The following is a 15789-nucleotide window of genomic DNA, read 5'->3' on the forward strand; positions in this document are numbered from 1 at the left end:
AGTTTTGCTGGTTATAGCAGCTTGGGCTGGCGCTTGTGCTCTTTTAGGGTGTGCATGATGTCTGTCCAGGCTTTTCTAGCTTTCATAGTCTCTGTTGAGAAATCGGGTGTGAGTCTGATTGGTCTGCCTTTATATGTTACCTGACCTTTTTCCCTTACTGCTTTTAGTATTCTTTCTTTACTTTGGGCACTTGATGTTTTTACTATTATGTGTCGGGAGATATTTCTTTTCTGGTCCAACCTATTTGGAGTTCTGAAGGCTTCTTTTATGCTTGTGGTCATCTCATTCTTGAGGGTAGGGAAGTTTTCTTCTATGATTTTGTTGAAGATATTTACTGTGCCTCTTAGTTTATACTCTTCTCCCTTATCTATTCCTATTATCCTTAGGTTCAGTCTTCTCATTGTGTCTTGTATTTCCTGAAAATTTTGGGTTAGGAGCTTTTTGTTTTTTGCATCTTCTCTGGCTGTTTTGTCTATGTTTGCAATGTTGTCTTCTGCCCCCAAGATTCTCTCCTCGATCTCTTGTAATCTGTTTGAAATGCTTGCTTCTGTGACTCCTGATTTCTTTTTTTGGTGTTCTGACTCTAGGGTTATCTCTTTTAGCGCTTTCTTTATTGTGTCAATTTCTGTTTTAATTTCCCTCTTCCATTCCTTTATTTCTTTGGTTCTGTTTTCATCTCGTTCTTTGAGTTCTTTGAGTGTTTTTCTTGTTTCTTCTTTAAAAGCTTCTGAATCTTTTTGCTTTTCCTCTCTTTCTTGTTTAAGTAACTCTATCAGCGTCTTGAGGCATGATTTCAGGTCTGTGTCTTCTTTGTCTGGAGTGTTTGGAATTCTGATGTTTGCTACTATCGGAGAGCTGGGTTCTGGTGTTGCTAGATTGTCTTGGTTTCCTTGGGATATACTCTTTCTCTTTCCTCTTGCCATTTTGTTGTCAGTGATATGTTCTTGCCTTTCCCTTGTATCTGGTCTGTGTCCCTGGTACACTTTCCGTGTGCACTCCGCAGAGATCTCTCTACTCCCCGGCAGCCCAGGTTCAGGGTGGCAGCTGGGCCAGGCTCTGCTCTGCGTCTTGAAGTCGCCTCCGGGTGGGAACAGACGTTGCTAAGATTTGTTCCTGGTCACAGATGCTCAGCCTCTCCGAGCCACCTTTCCGGCTGGCAGGTAGGGCCAGGCTCTGCTCTGTGTCCTGAAGTAGTCTCCGGGTGGGAACAGAAGTTCCTAAGATCTGTTCCAGGTCACTGGATCGGGGAGGACAGGGCAGGTCAGGGCAGGGGGTGCCCTTTCCGTGTGCACTCCGCAGAGATCCCTCTGCTCCCCCGCAGCCTAGGTCTCCCACTCACCAGTTGTTCAGCCTGTTCGAGAAACTGATCTTTATATGGTGAAATGCTGAAAATTTTAGTGAATATTATTAAACTTTGTTCTAAAATTAGTATGTTAAAGACAATGTTGATGCTTCAAATTTTGAAAATGATAGCTTTAAATGAGGTTAAGGATTAATAATCCGATGTCTTGTGCACATTGTTGTTATGTATTTTATCCATTTTTTACAGAGACAGTATTCTAAAATACATTTTACATGTATAGTTTTGGGCACAGTAATTAATTTTTACCTAAGATGCTATTTTTCTGTGAAATATTTTTTAAAAACATTATGCTACTCATCCTGTTATCAGTGGTTTCTAACAGTATGTGAACACTTTTGACAGTTTTCATGCATGGAACTCTGGCTTTATCACCCTGTCAAGGTTTATGTTGGCTGTCAATAAGTGTCTGAAATTTAGTGCTTCCAGGTAGCAATAGTTCTCCAAATCAAGTACCAACAGACAGAAAACTACGCTTGAAGCTGTGCATAGTTGTGAGATAGGTTATATATTAAAATTGTAATTATGATGTTAAGATATTAGAGCAGTATATAAATATCATTGCACGATCTTAGAACAAGTCACTTAAACACCACTATGGTACATCAGTGTTTTGCTTTAAAATATGTAGAGTTTTTTCTAATTGTACCTTACGTTATCCTTAAATATTTCTAAAAGCTCTTTTAACATTACCTTTTTGAACATTATCTTTTATGAACAATAAGAGTATTTGCTTTTAGAAACTCTGCGAAAATCATGTAGCTTAAAATTAGTCATTAAAACTCACAATAGGGGTAGATCCAGTTACACAGGACTGGTGAGACAGTGCTTCAAGTAGCCAAGTAACCGGGGAAGAGAGAGGTCTGTGCAGAGCATGCAGAAGGTGTGCCCCCTCCCCCAGTTCGGTTCAGGGAAGCAATAACCCTGCTTTGGGCTCTGTTTCCAGCCGGCAGCCCGTGTGTGCAAAATAGACACTCAGGCAATCTGCCACAAGGAACAGCACATATCCAGGGACACAGGCCTGGTAAAATGGCATTCTGAGTAGCCAGGAAGCAGAGAGGTCTCTGCCAAGCACGGGAAGTGTACCCCACACCCTCCAACTGGTTGAGTGGAGAAGGAACCCTGCTTTGGATTTGTATGTTTCCAGCCAAAAACCCGTGCATGCAGAACAGGCTCTTAGCCCATCTGCCACCAGGAACAGCAGAGATCCAGGGACACAGGCCTAATGAGACAGTGGTTCAAGTAGCTTGGGAGCGAATGGTCTGTGCCTAGCATTTGGAATGGTGCCCACCCCATTGGTTTAAGGGAGCAGGGATTCTGCCTTAGCGTGTCAGTTTCCACGTGGCTGCCAATGCGTGCAGAACAGGCACTCAAGACATCTGCAACCAGGAACAACAGAGATTCAGGGACACAGTCCAGGTTCAAAGGAGAAGCAAAAACCAATCACTGACAAGACCACTTATAAACACAGACAACAAGATGGCAAGAGGAAAGCTAAAGAATGTACCCCAGGGCAACCAAGACATATTGGCAACACCAGAATACATCATAGCAAACAGCAGAATCTGAAACACTCCAGATAAAGAAGACTCAGACCTAAAATCATACCTCAAGATGATGATAGAGATCCTTAAACAACAACGGGAGGAAAAGAATAAAAAATTAGAAGCTTTTAAAGAAGAAACAAGAAAAACACTCAAAGAACTCAAAAAACTAGAAGAAAACAGAACCAAAGAGATGAAGGAATGGAAGAAGGAATTTAAGATGGAAATGGACACAATAGAAAAACACTAAAAGAGACAACCCTAGAGATAAAAAACTTCAAAAAGAAATCATGGGTCACTGATGCAAGCATTTCCAATAGACTACAAGAGATGGAAGAGAGAATCTCAGGGGCTGAAGACAACATTGAAAACATAGACAAAACAGTCGGAGAAGATGCAAAAACCAAAAAGCTCCTAACCCAAAATGTCCAGGAGACCCAGGACACAATGAGAAGAAAAATAATAAGGATAATAGGAATAGAAGAGGGCAAAGAATATCAACTAAGAGGCACAGAAAATATCTTCAACAAAATTGTAAAAGACAACTTCCCTACCCTTAAGAATGACATGACCATGAGCATACAAGAAGCCTACAGAACTTCAAATAGGATGGACCAGAAAAGAAATTGCTCCGGACACATAATAGTCAAAACACCAAGTGCCCAAAGAAAAGAAATAATACTAAAAGCAGTAAGGGAATGACGTCATGTAACATAGAAAGGCAGACTAATCAGAATTATACCGGATTTCTCAACAGAGTCTATGAAAGCTAGAAGAGCCTGGACAGACATCATGCACACCCTAAGTAAGCACAAGTGCCAGCCCAAGCTGCTATACACAACAAAACTATCAATCACCTTAGATGAAGAGATGAATATATTCCAAGAAAATCTAAATTCATACAATATCTGAACACAAACTCACCAGTACAACAAATTATAGGGGGAAAACCCAATACAACTAGGGGAACTACATCCTAGTAAAAACAAGAAAACTCCTAAGCAGGAAATCCAAAAGAAGAAAGACACACAGGCACAATTCTACCTCCAAAAGCAAAAATAGCAGGAGACAGCAACCACTATTCCTTAATATATGTTAACATAAATGGACTCAATTCCCCAACGAATAAAATATAGGATATCAGACTGGATACATAAACAAAAACCAGCATTTTGCTGCATACAGGAAACTCATCTCAGAGACAAAGACAGACACTATCTCAGAGTAAAAGGGTGGGAAAAGAACTTCCAAGCAAACGGCACCAAGAAGCATGTTGGAGTGGTCATTCTAATATTGAACAAAGTAGATTTTCAACCAAAAGTCATCAAAAAACATAAGGAAGGACACTTTTAATTCATTACAGGGGAAATTTGTCAGGAGGAACTCTCAAACCTTAACCTATAAGCTCCAAATACAAAAGCACCCATATTCATAAAAGAAACCCTATTAAAGCTCAAAAAATACATTGAACCCTACACAACAGTAGTGGTGTAGGACCCCCTTTCGGGGACCCCCACTCGAGTCTCATGACTCGGATTTACCCAATTAAAGGTGAGAGACCTTCTTGCTGCAAATGCCCGAGGTAGTTTAATGACAGAGCTCCAGGCGAATACATATCTCATGCAGGAGACAGAGGCATCAACCCTGAACTCAAGTAGGCAGACATATTGATAGGGAAAATTATGTAAGCAGTTAGCAACAAGTACATAATAATTTTATTGGTTCATTTAAAATGGCATTCTCTGTCTGCATTTGGATATGATTCAACCCTAGACCACTTTGTTTTGGGGCACACTGACCTTCATACTAGTTTTTATCAGGACTGCAAGGCCAGTCCAGAACTTGTCGAGTCTAGCTGGTCTAGGTTTGGGCCATTTCTTTAAACAAGTTATTTTGTTCTTAGCCTTGAAGCATACTTGTCTTCAAAGCTGGGTTAGTGTGAGATAACAGGAAATTATAATTCTTTCAGTGGGAGACCTCAATACCCCACTCTCACCAAGGTACAGATCATGGAAACTGAAACTGAACAAGGAAACAGTAAAACTAGCAGATGTTATGAAACAACTGGAATTAATAGACATATACAGAACATATCATCCTAAAACAAAAAGATACACCTTCTTCTCAGCACCTCACAGCATCTTCTCGAAAATTGACCACATAATTGGACACAGAATGAGCCTCAATTGATATAAGAAGATTGAAATACTCCCATGCATCCTTTCAAATCACCATGGTCTAAGGCTGGTCTTTAATAACAGCGAAGACAACAAAAAGCCCACATACACATGGAAACTAAACAATGCTCTATTAAATAATAGCGGGGTCAAAGAAGAAATAAAGAAAGAAATTAAGGATTTTCTAGAATTCAATGAAAATGAAAACACAACATACACAAACCAATGGGATGTAATGAAAGCAGTACTGAGAGGAAAACTCATAGCTCTGCATGCTTCCAAAAAGTAACTGGAGAGACCATATCCTAGCAACTTGACAGAACATTTGAGGGCTCTAGAACAAAAGGAAGCAGATACACCCAAGAGAAATAGACAGCAAGAAATATTCAAATTGGGCAGAAAAAGACAAAATAGGAAAAATAAAGAAACCTTCAAAGACTCAACAAATCAAAGAGCTTGTTCTTCGAGAAAATTAACAAGATTGATAAACCCTTAGCCAGAATAAAAAGAGGGCAAAAAGAGAATATCTAAATTAATAAAAGCAGAAATGAAAGTGGAAACATAATATCAGAAAATGAGGAAATTTAAGAAATCATGAGATCCTACCATAAAAGCCTATACTCAACAAAGCTGGAAAATCTGAAGGAAATGGATGAATTCCTAGACAGATACCAGATAATACAGTTAAACCAGGACCAGGGAATCCATCTAAATAATTCCAAAACACCTCAGGAAATAGACTCAGTCATGAAAAGCCTACCAACTAAAAAATGCCCAGGTCCAGATGGGTTCAGTGCAGAATTTTATCAGACATTTATTTATGACCTAATACCAGTACTCGCCAAATTATTCCACAAACTAAAAACAGATGGATCACTACCTGACTGACTTTTTTAAGGCCAGAATAACCCTCATTTTTTAACCACACAAAGACCCTACAAAGAAAGAGAACTTCAGACCAATCTCACTTATGAACCTTGGCGCAAAAATATTCAACTAAATCCTTGCAAAGCAAATCCAAGAATACATCAAAACTATCATTCACCATGATCAAGTAGACTTCATCCCTGGGAAGCAGGGATGGTTTAATATACAGAAATCCATCAATGTAATCCACCTTTTAACAAAAGTCAAAGAAAAAAACCACTTGGTCCTCTCACTAGATGCTGAGAAAGCATTTGACAAAATTCAACAACCCTTCATGTTAAAAGACTTGGAGAGAACAGGAATCCAAGGCCCATACCTAAACATAATAAAAGCAATATATAGCAAACCAACAGTCAACATCATACTTAATGGAGGGAAATTTGAAGCAATCCCAGTAAAATCAGGGACTTGACAATGCTGCCCACTCTCCCCCTACCTATTCAACATAGTACTGGAAGTCCTTGTTGGAGCATTTAGACAACAACGAAAATCAATGTGATACAAATTGGAAAGGAAGAAGTAAAAACATCACTATTAGCAGATGACATGATTGTGTACTTAAGTGACCACAAAAATTCCAACAGAGAACTTCTATAGCTGAAAAAAAATTTCAGCAAAGTGGCTGGATATAAAATTAACTCAGACAAATCGCTAGAATTCTGATATTCAAAGGACAAACATGTGGAGAAATAAAGTAGGGAAAAATACCGTTAAAAATAGCCACAAAAAATATGAAATACCTTGCTGTGACTCTCATTAAGCAAGTAAAGGACCTGTATGACAAGAACTTCAAACCTCTAAAGAATGAAATTGAGGAAGATCTCAGAAAATGGAACTATCTGTCAGGCTCAAGAATTGGAAGAATCAATATTTTTAAAATGGCCATCTTACCAAAAGCAATATACAGATTCAATTCAATCCCTCTGAAAATTCTGACCCAATTCTTCATACAGTTGGAACAAGCAATTTGCAAAGTCATCTGGAAGAAGAAAAGACCTAGAATAGCAAAATCCATCCCCAACAACAAGAATACATCTGCAGGAGTCACAATCTCTGTTCTCAAGCTATAATACAAGGCTATTGTGCTACAAACTCATGGTACTGTAACAGAGATAGACATGTGGATCAACAGAATAGAATGGAAGATCCAGGAATGAGGTCTCACATATATGGTCACTTGATTTTTGACAAAGGAGCTATAAGCATTGAATGGAAAAAGGACATCCTCTTCAAAAAATTGTGTTGTTCTAACTGGTGCTCAGCATCAGAAGAATGAAAATAGACCCTTTCTTATCTCCTTGTACAAAGCTCAAGTACAAGTGGCTCAAAAATCTCCACATTAAGCCAGGTCTCCTAAAACTATTTGATGAGAAAGTAGAAAAATCCTTAGAACATATAGGCACAGGAGAAAATTTCATGAACAGAACACCAATGGCTGGTGCTGTAAGATCAAAGTTTTACAAATGAGACTTAATGAGATTTCTAAGTTTCTGTAATGATAAGGACATTGTCAAGAAAACAAAATGGTAGCCTACAGAGTGGGAAAAGATCTTTACCAATCCCACATCATAGAGAGGCCTAATGTCCAATGTATATAAAGACCTCAGGAAGCTGCTCACCAGAGAATCAAACAACCTTACTAAAAATATGGGGTACAAAGCTAAAGAAAAAGTTCTCAATTGAGGAATATTGAATGGTTGAGAAGCATCTAGGGAAGTGCTTGACATCATTAGCCATCTGGGAAATTCAAATCAAAACAAGACTGTGATTTCACCTCACACCAGTCATATTGTCCAAGATCAAAAATTCAGATGACAGGTTATGCTGGCGAGGTTTTGGAGAAAGTGTATCACTTCTCCATTGTTGGTGGGGTTGAAAACGGGTACAACCATTCTGAAAATCAGTCTGACGATTCCTCAGAAAATTGGAAATACAATTGAAGATACAGTTATTCCACTTCTGGGCATTTACCCCAGAGACAGTCCAACATACAACAAAGTCACATGGACCACAATGTTCATAGCAGCTCTATTTATAATAACCAGAAGCTGGAAAGAACCCACATGTCTTTCAGTAGATTAATGGATACAAATATTGTGGTATATTTATACAATGGAGTACTACTCAGGTATCTGAAACAATGACCTTATGAAATTATTAAGAAAATGTATGCATCTAGAGAATATCATACTGAGTGAGATAACCCAGCCACAAAAGAACAGACATAATATGCAGTCACTGATAATTGAATACTAACCCCAGAAAGCTGTGAGCACCCCAGAAACAACTCAAAGACTGTGTGATATCGAGAAATAAAAAGAGAAAAAGAAAAGAAAAAACATTATGTTTACTCCTTACACACCAAGGAAACTTTTACTAATTCCAGGTTACATCCTGTTTTACATGTACTTTATGCTCATTGTAACTAGTAAGTTCTTAATGCACACTATCCAACCTTTAAAAAAAGGCAAACAATGAAAAAATATATTTGCATACTTTTATGCAAAAATGCTTAAAATTTGTACATTTATCCTTGTTTTTTTAAAACAAAGTTCTTCAATACAAATATAAAATAAAAAGCATAATTCATTAAAATAGAGTTTAGGAAAAATACAATCTTGCTCCTTACATAGTAAATATCTTTTATAAAATGAAGATAATATTATAAGATAAAGCTAATATCATATTACTCAATTTATTTTTTGTTCAAATATTTCTTTTACTTCACTATTAAATTCAGAAGAATGAACATTAAAAGACCTTTTAAATGTAAGTCTTAACATTAAGAGGTTTATTATAGATTAAATAAAGATGTCTGGACTGTGAAAGAAAGAATAAATATTTTCCTTTGGGAAGAAGATTCTTGGAAAGCAATATTTATATACTACCTATTTATGTCTGTTTCTGTACTAAACAAGAAAGAGTATAGGTCTCTAAACATGGAAATTCATAAAAAGTAAGAAAAGATGGTTACATACACAAATATTATTATTAGACATTTCAAACTTTGAAAATTATCTTATTTTCCTTTTATATTATACTTTAATCATATAACTTCCTTTATACTTTCCTCTCACCCTGCTCAGGTATGTGTCCAAATGGCCTATTGGAAATTTATAAAGTCATTTTCTTTAATTATGGTCTCACATTGTATATTTGAAATAAATGGATTTGAAATACATTGGCTTTTATTGATACCAAGCACAAAATAGTGCATATCTTCTAGGGGAAAATATGGTGAACAGAATAACCAGAGAATTAGACATAATTTCCTTTCATCCCATGACTTCCTGTGTTTTCATTTTCTTATACTTAAAAAAGGATTTAAAAAATAGAACAACGCAACAATAATATACATTTAAACTGTATAAGATGTCTCCCCCTCGTTTGTGTATGTGTATTTGTGTGTGTATGTGAAAAATCATAACTACATGATTATTAATTTTTCATAATTTTTCAAATTTTATAATTAAGTGTGAGAAAAGTATGAACTACATAAAGATTCATACAAAAGCAATGAAAACTCAGCATCTCCATTGACATAAATGTTTCTTAGAAGCACTTAATTGAACAAGTCAAACTTAGTGGTCATTTGTCTTTTGCTGATTGCATCCATTCATCAAACGTTTTAGATCCTCTTTATTTTATTTTTTTTTTTGGTGGGGGGGATGAGCAATTTCCACATCTAGACAATGATAAAGTAATTTTACAATGTACAGTTTATCCTTAAATAATTACTTACTCTGATGAATCTTACTCTCTTCATTTCCTGTTCCATTTAACTTATCATCTTTTACGAAGTTTTAATGCTCATGAAATAACATCAAAGAGAGAAAAAGGAGAAAGGAAGGCATGATACCTTGCAATAACCTTATCAACTTTCTTCTACTCCACTTGTAACAGAAAAGAGAACTTTTAATATTTAACATATTTAATATAATTTGTAGTTTTATCTATATTTTGATACAGAGATTTAAACTGTATTCTCTTGATAACATAGCCATTCATTCAATTCCTGAAATGGTTTCCAGTTTTCATTTACTTAAATAAAAATATTATAACCTCATATATTAATTTATGCTTAAAAATTATTTAAAATTTATCTAAAATATTAAAGATTTGTATATAATATATAAGAAAAAATGTTAGTGTTTCTGATAATTATGTTTATATAAGAATCAAATTTTATTATCTGAAAGTTTAAACACTAAAGAAAAATTTACTTATATTCTAATTATGTCCTTAATTACATATTTTATATAGTTATTACATTTCATGAGTGAGAAAATTGATATATTAAAACAATATCATATTTGTAATTTTATAGTATTGATATAAAAGTAAACTCACATGCAATATATAATAATTTTTGTAAAATTATTATTTTTAAATTGAACAACTTTATTTTATTTTATTTTATTTTATTTTTTATTTGAACAACTTTATTTTATAAAACAAAGATAAATGTACAGATTTTAAGCATTTTTGCATAAAAGTATATGAATACATTTTTGTCAGTACATGGTTTTATTAGAGTTTTGATAGTGTGCATTAAGATCTTACAAGTGACAATGGGCATAAAGTACATGTAAAACCAGATGTAACCTAGAATTAGTCAAAGTTTTCTTGGTGGGTATAAATTAAGCATAATGGTTTTACATTTTCTTTTTTTTTTTTTCTTGAACTACATATAGTCTGTGAGTTGTTTCTGGGGTGTTCAGAGCTTTCTGGAGTTAGTATGCAATTATCAGTGAATGCATAATATGTCTGTTCTTTTGTGACTGGGTTATCTCACTCAGGATGATATTATCTCGATGCATCCATTTTGTTAGGAATTTCATAAAGTCATTGTTTCTGATAGATGAGTAGTACTCCACTGTATAAATATACCACAATTTTTATATCCATTCATCTACTGAAGGACATCTCTGTTCTTTCCAGCTTCTGACCTTTATAAATAGGGCTGATATGAACATTGTGGTGCATGTGTCTTTGTTGTATGTTCGAGCTTCTCTGAGGTATATGCCTAGAAGTGAAATAACTAGGTTTTAAAATCTGAAAAAAAGCACTGACAAAAATGTATTGTATAATTTTATGCAAAAAATGCTTAAAATCTGTACATTTATCTTTGTTTTGTAAAATAAAGTTGTTAAAAAATAGAAAAAAAGCAAGGAATTGTTTCTCTGCCATAATATAGTTCTGTCCCATGGATTTTATTGCCTAGATGGCTAGAATAAAATGTGTTGTGTGGAAAAAAAATATATGTGTGCAATTTATAAAATAAGAGGTTGATATGGAACGTATATTAGGAAGTCAATTGTACATGAAAGTAAAACGTCTGGATTGAAAACAAATATAAAAGTTTTGTTTTTAAAATTGTGCATTCTTATTACTAATAAATATATTAAAATATTCATAATTTCTTAGTTTATGTACATTAGAAAATTTTACATCAACCAAAAATTCAAATCAAGATACCTGTAACAATTACTAAAACGACAAAAGACATTTGGTGCTAATAATACTACTGACAACAAAGGACTGATGTGCATTGAAAGTGGGAGTAGAAATGTGCAAACAGGAAGAAAATACACTGGAGAAATAATTGGAAGTGATATTTTTTACATGAAATTCGTGTATGCTACAGCTGAAAGTCTCATTACTGTATAAGATTCCTTAATAGCTAGAAGCTGGAAAGAACCCAGATGCCCTTCAGTACATGAATGGATACAAAAATGTGGCATATTTATACAATGGAGTACTACTCAGCTACTAGAAACAGTGAATTTATGAAATTCCTAGGAAAATGGATGCATCTATAGAATATCATCCTGAGTGAGGTAACCCAGTCACTAAAGAATAGATATAATATGCAGTCACTGATAATTGGATATTAACCCCAGAAAACTGTGAATACTCCAAGAACAACTCACAGATATTATGAAGCTCAAAAAAAAAAAAAAAAAAAATAGGCCAAAAAAGAAAGAAAGAAAGAAAGAAAGCCTCAGTCCTTCTTAGAAAAAAATAAATAAATTTCTAGCACCCACTCAGATTGTTGTAAACCTGGACTTTAAATCATTAATAGTCTAAGAGCTAAGAATATAGCCTTGTGGCAATCTTTGGTATTCAAAGATCTTTATGCTTAATCTATACTCACCAAGAAATCTGTTCCAATGTTACATTCTGTTCTGCATGTACTTTATGCTTATGGTAACTAGTAGGATTTCAATGCATGCTATCAAACCTCTAATAGAACTAAGTACTGACAAAATTATTCTTATAGTGTTATGTGAAAATGGCTTTAAAAATCTGTATATGTTCCTCTCCTTTTTAAAAAAACAAAGTTTTAAGAAAGAAAAAAAGACATATTAAATAGAATATTTCATGAAATAAATGAACATTGACTTAAAAAAATTGAACTCTGAGAAACTAATTATTTCCCCACACAGCTTGCTTAACTGAATCTCCTTGCTACAACCTTGGAAGTGCTGAGCAAATATTGGCTCAGAGTGAATTCTGTGACCCCAGTTGCACATACTACTATCTGATACTACCATTGGCTTATCAGTTGCTTTGCTTGCTGTTTGGTAAATTAAATATTCTTGCAGCAATTAAATAGTTCAGACCATTTCTATCTAAAAACATTCTCTTAGGCAAGCAAAATTTGTTTTTGGATCCCATCACTTTCTGCAGAACCAATAGCCTGGAAGAAAATACCCTTTTGTCCCATTGTCGATTTTTTTTCTCCCCATTAATTCTAGATGGCATATTGTTCATAACTAATATAGAAAAATATGAGCATTGTATGAAAAGGTATAACCCTTAAACTAAAAATACTAAGTTAATTTGAAACTTTTTATCATTACTAATTCTTGGCTTTTCCTTTTTGTTACTCTTTGGAGACTACTAAAAGACACAAACATGAGTTAAAGGTATGGTGTGGAGAAGCTACACTAGATGATGACAGTATATGCTGATTAGCACACAGAAACACAGTTGTTGACAGTGCAGACAGCAAATGACTATGAAGTGGTTATCCTTAAATAGATCAACTATATTACAATTACACTTCCTTCTTCAAAGACTTTGAGACCATTGCATAAGATGGAGGAGTAAGACTTTAAGAGCTAGAGGTGGTGGTGGTATCAGAAAAACACTCTCTACCATACACAGAATAGCAGCTCTAACAGTATCTGCTAGTAACTAAGTAGAGTAGCTTCAATTGATCTAATATATATATATATATATATATATATATATATATATATAATTCTTTTTTCTTACCAAACTCCTTTCACATCTTCCTCTTTTCTCTGCCTATCCAACTTCATGCCCCAGCCTCTCTCTCTAGAAGGAACAAAACAAACAAACAAACAAAATATTTGTTTCTGGGTATAAGTTTGTCCTTGATTTCTTTTTTAAAGGATAATTAAAAATAATAATATATTTTCATATAATATTTATATTATTTATAATATGATAATTATATAGTAAATGAAATACAATAATCATGTATGAAGTAAAAATTAGTTTTCTTTTTTGTCCAGTTTCTGTTTCCAGTTATATCATGTACTATTTTTCTGGAAACTATCTTATGAGAGGATGTTTTGTGGGAATAAACCCGTGGTGTTTCTCTGGAAGCTGCCTGCTGAAAGCGTGTGTGGTATTTTGTTCTAGTAGATGACTGAGATGACCTAATGTTTGAAAAGAGAATAAGTGTAACCCAACAGACAATTAACAGTTTTTTAGAATTAGCACTTCTCGATGCTTCTTGGTGCTTTTTCGACTTAGTCTGAGTAGTGCCTTGCTATTTCTTCTGGATAGAAGAGCTACTCCTTTATCTACTGTTTCAAATTTTGATAGTGGACCAGACAACTGACAATACAGATTGTAATCACACCTAGAAACTACTTCTATACAGGTCTATGTTGGCACTTTTGCTATTAGCTATCTTCCTCCACTACCTTTGGTCTGTGGGGTGTATGAGAGTTTGAAGCATTTAAGAACACGTATTAAAAAAGGATTTTAAAAATATAAGCCTACAAATGGAAGTAGTAGTTTACTTAAAAAATAATACATATACTCCATGCAAACACTGGAGAAAGTTATTCTGAAGTTGCTTGATGCAGTAAGTCCTAACTTATGGAACTTCAAATTGCTTGATGTGGATGGTATAATTGCTGAAGGAAAAATAATCTTTTACTAGACAAACAAACCAACAAACAAAACCAGACCTTAGAGCATTACATGATCTTTTTGCAATTCCATAAAAAGAACAACAATATCAACCAACCAGATGACCCAGAGCTCCAAGGGACTAAGCCAACCTACAAAGAGCACACATGAAGGAACCAATGACTCCAGGCACATATATAGCAGAGGATGGCCTTATAGGACATAAATGGGATAAGAAGAACTTGATCATGGGAAGGCTCAATGCAGGAGTATGTGGGTGAGTGAGTGAGCACAATCATAGAAGCAGAGAGAGGGAGATTGGATAGTGGGTTTGCCGGGGGGTGAGAAAAAGGTTAACATTTGACGTGTAAATAAATAAAATACCAAATTAAAAGTAGTTCTCATTAAAAAAGAAAATGTACAGAATTTGTTAAAACTACAGTGAATTTTGTCATGAATTTATGGTTTATAATGAAGCAGGCAGGGCTTTTGCTACTGCACTTTCATGACAGTTGGGAAACTTCTCTGGCACCTCAGTTTCTGATATACAAGGAAAAGTTTAACAATAGGTTCATGGATGGTTAAAGGCACAAGAACACTCTGACCATCAAGAAACATAGCTACCATTGCATAAGTCTTACGTTGAACCACTCATTGGTTGGCCATTCTGTCAGTCTCTGTTCTATCTTTGCTTTTGCACTTCTTGTAGGAAGGAAAAGGTTTTATAGATGGGATGGTATCCTAATCTCTCTAACTGGTTACAGGAGGTGACCCTCTTCAGGCTCCATAATTCCCCTGATAGAAGACTTAATTAGACAGTTTCTGACACTATTAATGATACTCTGTTATGCATATCAGAATGAGCCTAGCATAACTTTCTGAGAGATTCCAACCATCAGCTGAATGAAACAAATTCAGAGGCATACAAAGAGAGCTCCAGGACTCTTACAGAACATTTGAGGGAAGGATTTAGGGCTCTAGAAGAGATAGAAACTCTACAGGAAAATCAACAAAGTCAACTATTCTGGACCTTTGGGCATTTCCAGAGACTGAACCATCAAGCCAAAGCAAATATGGCCTGATCCTGTGGACTCCACACACATAAAGCAGAAGTGTAGATTGTTCTTCATGCAGCTCCCAAGCATCTGGAATGACTGTTGTCTCTAAGTCTGTTGCCTGTCTATGAATCTAGTTTCCATAACTGGGCTGCCTTGTATCCCCTTAGTGAGAGAGGATGTCTCTAGTACTGCAATGACTTAAAGTGTCAGAGTAGGTTGAAACACAGAGGTGGCATCCCTATTTTCAGAGCAGCAAGGGAAGTAGAGCAGGCCTACATGAGTTACAGACTATGAGGGACTGGGCTATGGTCTGGATGTAAATAAATTAATGAAAATAAAATAATAATAACATGAAAAATAAGAAACATAGCTATCAATATATAACTTCACTTTCTATGGTTCATTTATCTCTAATGACTTCTCTATCAAATCTTAAGAAGTGATTCTATTGGTTGATTTTCTGCAATGTTTCATGGGCTGATCTCAATTAGCCTTCTTAATGTCTTAAACATGAAAGTGCACCCTATGGCACACATTTCAACATCTAG

The sequence above is a fragment of the Micromys minutus genome (genome assembly GCF_963924665.1).
Source record: "Micromys minutus genome assembly, chromosome: 1".
Taxonomy (NCBI): Eukaryota; Metazoa; Chordata; class Mammalia; order Rodentia; family Muridae; genus Micromys; species Micromys minutus.